Raw genomic sequence first — 15,078 nt, forward strand, 5'->3', positions numbered from 1 at the left:
ATATCAAAAGTTAAATAATATTGTATTTCTCATGCCAAAAATTAAACATTAATATACACTGAGTAGAGCAGTCAAAACTATTCTGACATTCTCTGGAAAACAAAGATTGCAAGCAGAAGTAATCTGCTTGCTGTCTTGCTTGCTATATTTAAATTAATGTGTGAATGGTTATGGTACTACATGTGTTAATCAAAGCAGTTGAGAGAGAGAGGGGGGGGTTACCATACATGGAAAATCAGAAAGAAAAGATCTTAACAGCTGAATCAAAAGGTTTGTTAAGTGAGGTGGTAATATCCTCATATTAAATAGAATTAAACTGCACTACTAAAATCAGAGTTTTTAATCATTTTTTTACTTTTGTTTTTATGGTGACACCAAATCAGAAAGATATGAGAACCTAGTACATGCTACCTTTATATAACTTTTGCTATATAAATAGCTTAGTTACATAGCGAAAATTTCAACTTCCGAGGTCTTGGAACAAATTACAAAATAAAAAAAAAAAAAAAGTGTTATTTGGTTCACATTATGATATTTTCATGATACCTCCATTTATACCTCCTACGGGATGCAAAATATGTTTCCATGATTTTTTTTAAAGTTTGCACCGACCGGCAAAAACTTACATGAAGTCGAATTTCCGTAAGTCGAGTGTTTTGTAAGCCAGGGAGTGGCTGTATATTTCATAATCATGGTGTCATTCTCAAGTGTCAACCACCAGAATATTGTCCTCTGTTTCAAACATAATATATATCCCATGGCCAAATAGAATAACATCAAAATATAGTTTTGGAGACACACAAAAAAAAAAAAATATATATATATATCTCCAATATTTTAAATTAAATAAAATAAAACATAAGCCAGTAGTATGGCAAAAACTGTAGAGCAAAAATTAACATAAAAATAACCCAAATAAACAAACGAATGAAAAGAAAGAATAGACATAAATAGTAGCCCAGAAACCCTTGTATAATTTCGAACTTTAAATCCGATTAACAAAACCTATACAAAATTTAGGATAATGCCAATTACATATTAATTTAGCGGTACCCCCCCCCCCACCGAGAGGTACCAGTTCCGAAAGACGTGAAATCTCACCAAAAGAGGGTTAAAGGAACTACCAAACGATAACAAAATCAAAATAAATTAAAATAAAATAGACTGACCATCATGCCTCATATCGACAGAGGACCACGAGGCCAATAATGGTCATGGAGTTGCTGCATTTCAATCGCTATACAAATCGTCGCCATGGTGAAAAGATCGAAGTACCAATTCATCCTCCCTCCTCCGATCGATCCACCAATGCAGAGGACTTGTACGGCGGTGGTCCTTATGCAGCGAAAAATAAATTATAGAACAGACAGCACTCTAGAGCAGAGCCACACCACTGACATACTGTAAGCTGAATCAGCTTATATAGAAGAAAAAAGAAAATATATGGCGGCACAGGCATTGCTAAATTAGCATATCGACCCATTACTATTGAATTATATTAAATGTTGATGAAAGTTAAATTATAATAAAATAAATAAACAATTAAGCATTCATTAGAGGCAGCAACTTGCAATTCCTCCATATGAAGCTGAAATATATACTATCATTGAATTATATTAAATATTAACATAAGTTAAATTATAATGAATAAAAAAAAAAAAAATTTTCGCTGCATAAGGACCACCGCCGTACAAGTCCTTTGCATTGGTGGATCGATTGGAGGAGGGAGGGTGAATTGGTACTTCGATCTTTTCACCATGGCGACGATTTGTATAGCGATTGAAATGCAGCGACTCCATGACCATTATTGGCCTCGTGATCCTCTGTCGATATGGGGCATGATGGTCAGTCTATTTTATTTTAATTTATTTTGATTTTGTTATCGTTTGGTAGTTCCTTTAACCCTCTTTTGGTGATATTTCACGTTTTTCGGAAGTGGTACCTCTCGGGGGGGGGGGGGTACCGTTAAATTAATATGTAATTGGCATTATCCTAAATTTTGTATAGTTTTTGTTAATCGGATTTAAAGTTCGAAATTATACAAGGGTTTCTGGGCTACTATTTATGTCTATTCTTTCTTTTCGTTCGTTTGTTTATTTGGGTTATTTTTATGTTAATTTTCGCTCTACAGTTTTTGCCATACTAATGGCTTATGTTTTATTTTATTTAATTTAAAATATTGGATGTATTTCAGCTTCATATGGAGGAATTGCATGTCGCTGCCTCTAATGAATGCTTAATTATTTATTTATTTATTTTTTTTTATTCATTATAATTTAACTTATGTTAATATTTAATATAATTCAATGATAGTATATATATATGTGTGTGTGTGTGTGTGTGTGTGTGTGTGTGTGTGTGTGTGTGTGTGTGTGTGTGTGTTGGGATTATGTCTAACGACAATTAGATTTTTCGATAATGTAAATGAGGGTATTAGCTCCTACGTTAATGCTATTGTATGGTGACAATTAGACATTATACGTGCATGGGTTATATATGTAATTAACTTATTTATATATATTACTTTTAAAATTATGGTACTACTTGGGAGCATAAGGTTTGTAGTGACCCCAACCAACCCGCTAGTTATGTACAAATCTAGCCCTGGTATGGATAGCCTTATATATAAATATAAAACATAGATTCAGATAAAAACAACAAAATTAATGTAAATTTAAAGAAGATTAGAGATTTTTAGAGAAAGTTAGAGAAATTGGAGAATTAGAGAATACTGGAGAAATTTAATTAAAATTAACATTCTTCCTCATAATGTCTGCTCAAATTTAGCAGATGTATGGCCATAAGGGAGAATGCTAATTTTCACTAACCTTCACTAATTTTCTGCAATTTCTCCAGTATTCTCTAGTTCTTCAATCTCTCCAACTTTCTCTAAAAGTCTCTAATCTTTAAATTGACATTAATTTTGTTGTTTTTATATGAATCTATGTTATATATTTATATATAAGGCTATCTATACCAGGGCTAGATTTATATATAACTAGTGGGTTGGTTGGAGTCACTACAAACCTGATGCTCCCAAGTAGCACCATAATTTTAAAAAAGTAATATGTATAAATAAGTGTGTGTGTGTGTGTGTGTGTGTGTGTGTGTGTGTGTGTGTGTGTGTGTGTGTGTGTGTGTACAAGATATTTATTTTTATTTCAAACTATAAAGCTTAAGAAAAAGGTGTAACCATAACCTACAAAGGGCCCTAACCGTCTCAATATATAATTACATCACACTAATTTTTTTTTTTTTTTTTTATGAAAACCCCAAACACGAAAGGTATCAAAACCTATAGTACTTAGTACCGTGCATGGGTTGAAGGAGAAGTATGGGGGGAGGGGAATGCCGGAAACTTTGCTCTAGAGACTAAACATGGGTTTCACCACTTCAAGCCTCCAATAAGCAGAGTGGTGGAATTCCAATATTAACAAAATAAGCAATCAATAATACCATAATTTCGTTACTGAATCAGGCTTACATCGGAAAGCATGTCAACTGGGGCTAGTGCCTCTCATTTTTATGCCATCAACAACAAAGAAAAGAGAGGGTGCTGACTCTCTTTAAAAATTACAGCTGTGAATTACAAGCTCCGAAAAAGCGATAAGTCTTTGCCTTTTCATTTACCTAATTGTTATTTTATATTGTACTTTACACGTAGTCTTATAGTTATAGTAACGCTGGTTATATTTATTTTTAATGTAGATAAAGAGTTTTTGTAGATTACTACTTAATATATGTAAAACTGTTATTTTGTTCGAATCTTGCAGTCATTGTTTTTGTATAGTAGGGAATTCAAATTCCCAGCTCTAATGTATAATTATATAGCATAATACGATTAATTGCATTTAGGATTCTATTAAATAGCATAGTATTGACAATTAATTAATTAAATTTATTGATCTTATTAATTTAAAATATCATGTCCCAGACTAGAGCAGCAAAGCAATGGGTACAAAGTCGCAGGAATGCTGTGACTAGGGGGAGAACTGAGGGGAGCGATTCTCCAATGCATCACAGCCTAAAAAAATGTGCAACTTGTGATATGTTTGCCGAACTCTCTGGAACAGAACATAATCTAGCCAAGGAGGATGTCTGTGTGTGTGTGTGCCAGGTGCAAAGAGTGTCTAGAAACTAGGTATCAACTCAGCGTTCTACTGGGCGTCTATGAGAGCTTGAAGTGTAGAGTAGATGCCCTCGAAGAAATTAACATGAGGGGCCCGTCAAGCTCTCAGCTGCCCAACTCAATGCCAGAGCTCACTCCTGGGCATCAGGCAACAATCTCCAAGGCAGAATGCACTGGTCCCAAAGGAACTATGTGTGTTGATGACCCTGCTCAGGTAGCTAACAAACTAAATGAATATTTTGCATCGACATTCACACATGAGGAGTTATTCAGCGAGGGGAATGCCAGAGGTGTATTCAACTCTAGCAGTAAGCTAGAGAATCTTGTAATAAATGAGAGCAAAGTGGAGGAGAAATTGTTGAAGATAAACACAAGAAAGGCACCTGGGGTGGATGGGATCTATCCAGTTATATTAAAGGAGGCAGCAAAGGAAGTAAGCAAACCCTTAGCCATAATTATGAGAGCTTCCTTGGACTCAGGGGAGGTACCCATGGACTCGAGATGTGCAAATGTGACCCCCAATTCACAAAGGAGGATCAAAGGCTGACACAAGTAATTATAGACCTGTGAGTTTAACTTCTGTTCCCGGAAAATTAATGGAGACACTGGTTAAAGAAGCACTGCAGGATCATCTAGACAAGACTTCAGTTATAGCTAGGACACAGCATGGTTTTGTTAAGGGGAAGTCTTGCCTGACCAATTTGATTGGATACTATGATGCAGTCACAAAAGAACTGGATGCAGGGAATAACTTTGATATTATATACTTGGATCTTAGAAAGGCTTTTGATACTGTTGCACATGGAAGACTGCTGCACAAATTGGAGCAGTGTGGCATTGGAGGCAAATTGCTGCTATGGATAAAGGGGTGGTTGAGGGGGAGAAGACAGAGAGTGGTAATCAATGGACACTGCTCATCATGGGCTAATGTTATTAGTGGAGTCCCTCAGGGTTCAGTATTGGGTCCATTATTGTTTTCTGTATTTATAAATGATATTGTTGATGGTATATGAAGCTTAATGTCCAAGTTTGCAGACGATACGAAGGTTGGCAGGGTTGTCAAGGACACTACTGACACTATGCTACTGCAACAGGATCTGGAAAGGTTGACAGATGGGCTTCGAGGTGGCAAATGAAGTTTAACATTGACAAATGTAAAGTACTACATATGGGAAACAGCAACCCCAGAGCAATGTATCAACTCTGTGGTACTACACTGACAGTGGTAGAGAATGAAAGGGACCTGGGGGTGGTTGTGCAGGCAGATATGAAGTTTTCTGAGCAGTGCAGATGGGCAGCAAGAGTAGCTCATGGTGTATTGTCGATGATATATAGGAATTTTTCTAGCAGGGATAAGGAGGTGATTATTCCCTTGTATAAGGCAATGGTCAGACCACACCTAGAGTACTGTATACAGGTCTGGAGGCCTCATTTCAAGAAGGATGTAGAGATGTTGGAACGAGTACAGAGAAGGGCAAAAAGATTAGTGAATGGAACAAAGGGGTGCTCTTACGAAGAAAGGCTTGTTTTGCAAATTACAGTGTCTGGAGACTAGGCAGCGAGGTGATCTGATAGAGGTGTATAAAGCCTTGAATGGTTTGAGCATGCTCAATGCTGATGGGATTCTTCCCCTTGCTCAGAATAATCACCTGAGAGGGCATAAATTTAAATTGAGAAAAGACAGATGTAGGATAGGCGTGAGGAAATTTGCCTTTAGCCAGCGGGTGGTTGGTTGGTGGAATTGACTTCCATCCCTTGTCGTGGAAGTTGATAGCTAAATAAGTTTAAGGCTCAGCTGGACAGGTATTTCGAACGAACAGAGGGGTGAAGTGGAAGTGGTTATTTTTTATTTATTTATTTATTATTTTTTTAATTAATTAATTAATTTTTTTTTTTGGCTGATGCTGCATAAGCTTGCTTTCTTGCATCAAATGCCTCTACTAATGCTAATGCTAATAACTGTGAGCAAATTGGAGGAGAAATTGTTGAAGTTATACATAAAACAGGCACCTGGGGTGGATGGGATCTATCCAGTTATATTAAAGCAACTAAGCAAACCCTTAGCCATAATTATGAGAGCATACTTGGATTCAGGGGAGGTCCCAATGGCCTGGAGATGTGCAATTGTATCCCCAATTCACAAAGGGGGGGGATCAAAGGGTGACACGGGTAATTACATTCCATTTAGTTTAACTTCTGTTCCGGGTAAAATAATGGAGTCACTGGTTAAAGATACATTACAGGATCATCTAGACAAGACTGCAGCAATAATTCAGACACAGCATGGGTTTAAGGGAAAGTCTTGTCTGACAAATTTGATAGGATATTATGATGTGGTTACAAAGGAACTGGATGCAAAAAATAATTTTGATATCATATATTTGGATTTCAGGAAAGCTTTTGACACTTTTTTTGTCAAACGTTCTGCAGATGTTACGTGTGGAAGAGTATTGTACAAATTGGAGCAGAATGATATTAAGGGTAAGTTACTACAATGGATAAAAGGATGGTTAAGTGGGAGAAGACAGAGGGTGGTAATCAATGGGTGCTGCTCTTCATGGACTAATGTTATTAGTGGAGTCCTGCAGGGTTCGGTGTTGGGTCCTCTGTTGTTTTGTATATTTATCAATGATATTGATGAAGGTATATCAGGCTTAATGTCGAAGTTTGCAGATGATACAAAGGTTGGCAGGGCTGTTAATAATAATAATGGCAGTGTGCTACTGCAACAGGATCTAGATAATTTGGACAGATGGGCTAAGAAGTGGCAACTGAAGTTTAACCTTGACAAATGCAAAGTACTGGATATGGGCAATGGTCAGGCCCTGCCTTGAGTACTGCGTACAGGTCTAGAGGCCTCATTTTAGGAAGGATGTAGATTTGCTTGAGTGTGTACAGAGAAGGGCAACAAGGTTGGTGAGTGGAATGAAGGGATCCTCTTACCAAGAGAGAGGCTTAAGTTCTGCAAATTGCAGTGGCTGGAGACTAGGCACCTGCATGGTGATCTGATTGAGGTGTATAAGGCCTTGAATGGGTTGAGCACACTGAATTCTGATGGGATCCTTCCACTTGTTCAGATTACGAACGTAAGGGGGCATAAATTCAAATTAAGCAAAGATAGATGTAGAATAGATGTGCGGAAATTTGCCTTTAGCCACTTCCATCTGTCATTGTGGAAGTTGGCAGGTTAAATAAATTTAAGGAGGAACTTGACAGGCATTTCGAGGGAATGGTGTGATTTTTTTTTTTTTTTTTTGGCTGATGCTGTATAAGCTTATTCACTTGCTTTCTTGCATCATGTGCGACTACTACTCCTACAACATGAGCTATCTGTTTCTGCTAGTTACATGCCAGCCTCACCATATTCATATATACTAAATATAGTATACATAATAGCTTTTAAGTTTAAATTAAGTAGCTAAAAAATCTAATGCAACCAAAATAAATAAGAAACTCGTAATAAAAAATTAGAATGGCAGACTAGTAAAATTTATATCTGCTGGCCCTACAGATAGCCAAACTCTTAAACATTAATGGAATATTTACACAAGTATTTCTGTTTCCATATCAAAATGGACAGGAGGAAAAATAGTGAGGGCATAAGCCCAAAAAATTAGCCAAAAGGAAAAGGCAACAAGTAAAGCAATAGTAACTCAATCTCCCTCGAATTACTCTAATAGATTTTGAGGCATAAGATACAAGAGTTAGATAGCATAAAGATAAAAGTAGAGGTAAAGACAGCAAACTACTTCGGAAAATTACTGCGGGTGTAAATCCAAGTCCCTTAGCAGGGTTCCCGGTAATTTGTTGTGTAAAGAAACTTGTACTGATCCAATTAAGATTGGATTATATATATGGAGATATATATATATATATATATATATATATAAATCTATTTATATATGTATGTGGAAGACTGCTGCACAAATTGGAGCAGTGTGGCATTGGAGGCAAACTGCTGCTTTGGATAAAGGGATGGTTGAGTGGGAGAAGACAGAAAGTGGAAATCAATGGACTAATGTTATTAGTGGAGTCCTCCAGGGTTCAGTGTTGGGTCCATTGTTGTTGTCTGTATTTATTAATGATGGTATATCAGGCAAAATGTCCAAGTTTGCAGGCGATATGAAGGTCGGTAGGGTTGTTAATAACACTAATGAGAGTACGCTGCTGCAACAGGATCTAGAAAAGTTGAGCAATGGCAACTGAAGTTTAATATTGACAAATGTAAAGTGCTGTATATGGGAAGCAGTAACCTCAGAGTAATGTATCAACTGTGTGGTACTACACTGACAGCAGTTGCCGCCGGTATTGCATTGTCTAAGGTGGGTGCGGGATGATTTTGTGCATTTCAGCACTACAGGTGATAGTGCAATCAAACCAACACATGAGTGCCAACACTTTTTTGGGCCTGCTCTGCACCAACACAGATGAACAAGGTGGAGATGGGCAAATGCCTAGGGGCCACCAGCAATACCACGCACGCACGCACGCACGCACGCACGCACGCACGCACGCACGCACGCACGCACGCACGCACGCACGCACGCACGCACGCACGCACGCACGCACGCACGCACGCACGCACGCACGCACGCACGCACGCACGCACGCACGCACGCACGCACGCACGCACGCACGCACGCACACACACACACACACACACACGTAGAGAATGAAAAGGATCGGGGGGTAATTGTACAGACAGATGTGAAGTTTTCTGAGCAGTGCAGACAGTCTGCAAGAGTAGCTCATGGTGTCTTATCAATGATATACAGGAATTTTTCTAGCAGGTTTAAGGAGGTAATTATCCCCTTTTATAAGGCAATGGTCAGGCCACACCTTGGGTACTGTATACAGGTCGGGAGGCCTCATTTTAAGAAGGATGTAGAGCTGATGGAAAGAGTACAGAGAAGGGCAAGAAGATTATTGAATGGAACAAAGGGTTGCTCTTATGAAGAAAGGCTTAAATTTTGCAAATTACAGTGTCTGGAGACTAGGCACCTGCAAAGTGACCTGATTGAGGTGTACAAAGCCTTGAATGGTTTGAGCATGCTCAGTGCTGATGGGATTCTTCCTCTTGCTCAGAATAATCGCATGAGAGGGCATTAATTCAAATTGAGGAAAGACAGTTGTAGGATAGATGTGCAGAAGTTTGTCTTTAGCCAGCGGGTGGTTGATTGCTGGAACAAACTTCCATCTATTGTTGTAGAAGTTGATATCTTAAACAGATTCAAGGCAGAACTAGAGAAACATTTGGAGCAGGTGAATGAGTGAATAAAAAAAAAAATATATATATAAACATATGTGAAATATTTGATAAAAATATAGAATGGAGAAATAGAAAAAGAGTGTCTGAACAGATTAACACCATCAAAATATTGATTGAACATTACATCAGTCTGTAAAACCAATAATACATTATTTACTGAACTGAATACCAAGGTGATCATACAACTGATGAAATTTAATAAGGGCCAAGTATTTAGGTAACCTAAGGTGGACTTCATTGTTGTACCCTAAATTAACTACATAAATTATAATGAAATAATAAAAATAAAATGATGTAGCAAATTACTGATTAATAGATACATTGTATGGAATACAATGTATCCTTACATTGTATGTTAACATACATTGTATGTTAACATTGTATAGATACAATGTTAACGTAGCTCCACTCAATACATCCTATCAATAATTGGCTAAGGCTATCTGTTTCTGTTTACCATTTGCCAAGGTTCAAATATATTAAGAATATTATTTCAGTACTCTAATATAATAATAATGCAATATATATTAAATTGAGCAGCAACCTGGCAGTATGTTTTCACTGCTATCTGTTTGGCTAGCAACCAATAGCCCGACAGATAGCAGTGAAAACATAATAAAAATAGTAAAAATGAATCAAAAATAATGCAAGTGAGTACCAACTTTAATTTTATTAATTAATTTAGTGAAAAGGAAGACTTTTGCCAAATTTAGGGCGAATAGGAGGAGTAAATAATACAAAGGTCATTGAGATAACAGAAAAGGAGAAAAAGCAGTATGTACTGGAACATAGGAACAAGCTTGAGCTTCTGCAGACTGCTCAGGACCAAGATACCAACGAGGAATATTACAACTTTCTGAAAATGATAAAGCCCAAGAAACCTATACGGAAAAAGAAATCCAAAGAAGAAAAATTTAGTCAAGAAACACCTGTTATGATGAACCGATTTGATTTGATTTGATTTTGATTTTATTGGCGCATTAGCTACTAAGGCTATAATGCGCCAAGACCGTGTAATATAGAAAAATTTAACATCTCAGTGACCTAATTAATTAGGCCACCGTGTCCAGATCTAATAATAAATATATAAAAAGAAAAATCAATAAAAGATATAACAATAACATATAAATTTTAAATAAGATTAAAAACGTTTATGGCTTTCAAAAATCTAAAATAGCAGACACATTGTCATTGTCGGATAAAATCTGACTGAGTGTATACGGCTCAGTCAGATGATTAAAAGCGGTAAAACGGATATTGCTAAAATCTGGACAGTCAACTAAAATGTGTCTAATAGATAAAATGGTGCCACAGGACTCACACATAGGAGGGTCATCAGCCCTCAGCAAAAATGAATGTGTCAAATGACTATGTCCTATGCGGGTCCGGGCAAGAACAACTTCCTCCTTACGATTCCCGCGCAGACTAGACTGCCACGGTTCAATTACAGGCTTTATACGATATAGTTTATTTCCAGTCTGTGTATTCCACGAGTCCTGCCATTGGGAGTGTATCTTCTGCTGTATTGTTTGCCTGTAGTCTGTATAGGGGACTGACAGGCAGCGATTTTTATTGGGGATTGCTGATTTGGCTGCGGTGTCAGCCAAATCATTTCCCTTAATCCCAACGTGGCTCGGAATCCAGCAGAAACAGATATCATATTCACGTTCCCGGAGGAAGTGAATCTTCTGCTGAATGCAAGACAGAACCTGATGAGGATTATATATCACAGATGTTAAAGCCTGTAACACACTGAGAGAGTCAGAATATAAAATGAACCGTTGGTGTTGGCATTCACTAATGTGTTCCAAGGCTAACTCTATAGCGTGCAGCTCTCCAGTAAATATGCTGCATTCAGAGGGAATCTGCTCCGATGTAGTGCTGTCTGTAAAGACAGCAGCAGATCCCACATATGATTCTGACTTCGAACCGCCTGTGTAAACTGGCGCGAAGTCAGAATGTTCAGCTCGGTGTGCTGAATGAAGCTGCAGGTAGACAGACGATGGAGGGTCTGACTTTCCCCAATTCCTAAGGGACAAGTCACATGCCGGGAAATGAGCATGCCAGGGTGGAAGGGGTTGCTTCGGTGTTTGGGCAACCTTGTCTACCTTGATATTAAGTTCTTTGAGTAGCTCTTGGAGACGAATACCAAAAGGTCGGTTGGCAGTCTTACGGGTGTTGTACAAATTTTCCCATCGTGGCTCAAAAACGGATAGCCACGTAGGATGGTCTGGCAGGGATTTCAGTTTTAAAGCGTAGTTTAGAGACAACTGCTTACGTCGAAGCGATAACGGCGGTTCGTTTACTTCGACATATAAGCTCTGGACTGGAGATGTTCGATATGCTCCAATAGCGGTACGGAGAGCCAGATGATGGACAGGATCCAGCCAACGAAGTACATTGTCTCTGGCCGAATTGTAAACCAGGGACCCATAATCTAGTCTGGATCGCACAAGTGCACGGTAAATCCGAAGAAGGGTACATCGGTCTGCTCCCCTCTTGTGCACTTTGTGCGGAGTTGATGGATATGATCCAGAAAGGTCAACTTTTTGTCAAATATGAGTCCCAAGAATTTTGTGTCCGGTGCTACTGGAATAGCATTTTGTCCGAGCCTTAATTCAGGTTCAGGATGAAGATTACGCTTGCGACAAAAATGTACGCAAACGGTCTTCTCCGGCGAGAACCTGAAGCCATTAACAAGTGCCCAGGAATTGAGATGATCAATGGCTTTCTGCAGTTGTCTTTCAATAACCCTCATGTTGCATGACTGACAAAATATGCTAAAGTCATCAACATAGAGGGCACTGTTTACAGTTGGAGGAAGTTGTTCTATGATGGAATTTATTTTAATGGCGAAAAGCGAGACATTTAATACTGATCCTTGTGGTACTCCCTCCTCTTGGCTGAAGGAACGAGAGAGTGAGGATCAAACACGAACTTGGAAAGATCGATTGGCTAAAAAGTTTTTAATAAAAATGGGGAGTTGCCCCCTAAGACCAAGGCTATGCAGATCTTTTAAAATGCCAAATCTCCAAGTTGTGTCATACGCTTTCTCCATATCAAAGAACACCGACACCAAGTGTTCGCGTTTTAGGAAAGCATCCCGGATGGATGTTTCCAATCTAATAAGATGGTCCAAAGTGGACCGGTTCCTTCGGAAGCCGCACTGGATGTTGGAGAGAAGGTCATTTGATTCTAAGTACCATATTAAACGAGAATTAACCATTCTCTCCAGGATTTTGCACAGACAGCTAGTCAGAGCAATAGGACGATAATTGGTGGTGACTTTTGGATCCTTTCCTGGCTTAGGAAAAGCAAGGACGATTGCCTTCCGCCAGGAGTCCGGAAACTGCCCTTCAATAACGATTCTGTTATATAGAAGGAGCAGATAATCCATAGATTTTGGTGAAAGACGTTTAATCATTTCATAATGGATGCCATCTGGTCCAACAGCACTTGCATTAGAAAGAGTGAGGGCTCTCTTCAGTTCCTGCATAGTGAATGCCCCGTTGTAGGGATTGAGGCCCTTGGACTTGAAATTAAGTGCCTGCTTTTCGATTTTATGTTTCAGGACCAGGAACTCTGGGGAATACGAAGATGTTGCGGAGATGTTAGAGAATGTTTCCCCAAGAGCATCGGCTATTGCAGTTGGATCTGCAATAGCGCATCCATTATAATCTAGGATTGAAGAAGGGTGGGATGTATATTTTCCCTTCATTTTCCGGATTTTATCCCAGACTACCTTAGAATTGGTAGCCTGGTTAATAGATGATGTAAAACGGATCCATGATTCCTTTTGACTCTGACGGCGAATGTAGCGTGCTTTGGCTCGTGCACGCTTGAAGGCTATTAGATTAACAGTGGTAGGATATCGACGGAATATCCCCCACGCTTTGTTTTGAGCCTTTTTTGCTGCTGTGCATTGTGAATTCCACCAAGGTTTGGGAAATGGTGGAAACCGGGCAGATGTTTTTGGAACAGCATTCGCAGCTGCTTGGACAATGATTTCTGTGATGTACATTACTGCGTCATTGATAGGCTCCTGACTGACTGTACTGAGGTCAAAATTTGCCTGATGTTGGAAGGCATTCCAGTCAGCCTGATCAAACTTCCACCGTGGTAACCTAAAAGGAAGACATGGTCTCCCACTGTGTAACAAGGTTATCACAGGGAAGTGATCACTTCCGTATGGATTCTCCTCCACTTCCCAAGTGAGTGAAGGGAGTAGAGTAGGGGAGCAGATAGAGAGATCAATGGCAGAAAAAGTACGGGTAGGCATGTGGAAGAAGGTGTTTGTTCCAGTATTTACAAGGGAAAGGGCATTGTCATTGAGCATACGCTCTATGACCCGTCCCCTTCCAGTGATGTTAGCACTACACCACAGGGTGTTATGTCCATTAAAATCCCCAAGAAGTAAGAAAGGGGGAGGCAACTGCGTTACAAGATCATCAAGGTCTTCCTGGGAGATGTCAGTCCCAGGTGGCAAATAAATAGAGCAGACCGTTAATAGAAATCCCACTGTAAGGCGAATTGCAACAGCCTCTATGCTGGTTGTAATTAGCAAGGGCTGAACTGGGGTCTGATTATTCACAAGGATAGCCACTCCTCCATGAGCAGGACCATCCGCAATTCTATCCTTACGAAAGATTGTGATGTTATGCATGGTGGGATCATCATTTGCCTTTAGATAAGTCTCCTGCAAGCAAAAGCAAACTGGCTCGTGCTTTTGCAGGAGGGCCTTGATGTCATCTGTATTTCGCCGGAATCCACGACAATTCCATCGTAGGAATTTAGCCATTATTTTGGCTTGGTGGGTCCATCAGGCGGCTTCCGAGGTGCTGAGGGCTTACTTTTATCAGTCTTGGCTTTATCTTTTTTGGGGAAGAATGGACGTGGTCCCGTGTCCATTTCTTCAGTGGAGGCTGATAGCCTAAATAAGTTTAAGGCTCAGCTGGACAGGTATTTTGAACGAACAGAGGGGTGAAGTGGAAGTGAGTTTTTTTTTTTTTTGGCTGATGCTGCATAAGCTTGCTTTCTTGCATCAAATGCCTCTACTAATGCTAATGCTAAAGCCTAGTAGCTTCCAAGATAAGTTCTTTGAATGCTTCCCATTTTGAATTTGCTGTTGGTAACATCATCAGTTGGTCCCATTGTATAGAATTTAAATACTGTCTCAGTCCATCGTAGTTGCCTTTACGAAAGCAATAACCCTTCCCTTTACCCCTAATGGTAGTTACCTCTTTGAGTAAATGCACTTCAGCACACTCTGATCACTGCTACCTAGTGGTTCATTTACTTGCAGATTCTTAATGCATGAAGAATCACTACTGATAATCAAATCAAGAGTATTACTCACTCTAGTTGCCTCCCGAACATGCTGATGTAGAAAACAATCATCCAATAAATCCACAAAAGCCTTGCTAGTGTGTGAGTTACCAGCCCCCAAATTCCAGTCAATATGTGGGAAATTAAAATCCCCCATTATAAGACACTCTGATTTAGTGGCCCACTCTATTTCCCTGTAGAATTTCTTATTATACTCATCAGAGTCATTAGGCCTATAGCACACTCCTACTCTCAATTTTGATCTCCCAATGCTTATGTCACACCAAACTGACTCGACACTGCACTGTCCAGCAATGTCGACTGGCTTCACTTCCTTGGATTTTATGTATTTCTT

General features: G+C 39.2%; 1 protein-coding gene across 2 annotated transcripts in view; it reads right to left on the reverse strand.

Annotated features, from left to right (window-relative positions):
• Ide (Insulin degrading metalloproteinase) overlaps window positions 1-15,078 on the reverse strand; it is a 692,915-nt gene that overhangs the window by 94,816 nt on the left and 583,021 nt on the right. The gene's annotated exons all lie outside the window — the stretch shown is intronic.

This window comes from Mastigoproctus giganteus, chromosome 11, assembly GCF_048544385.1.
Source record: "Mastigoproctus giganteus isolate SK-2022 chromosome 11, ASM4854438v1, whole genome shotgun sequence".
NCBI classification, from domain to species: Eukaryota; Metazoa; Arthropoda; class Arachnida; order Uropygi; family Thelyphonidae; genus Mastigoproctus; species Mastigoproctus giganteus.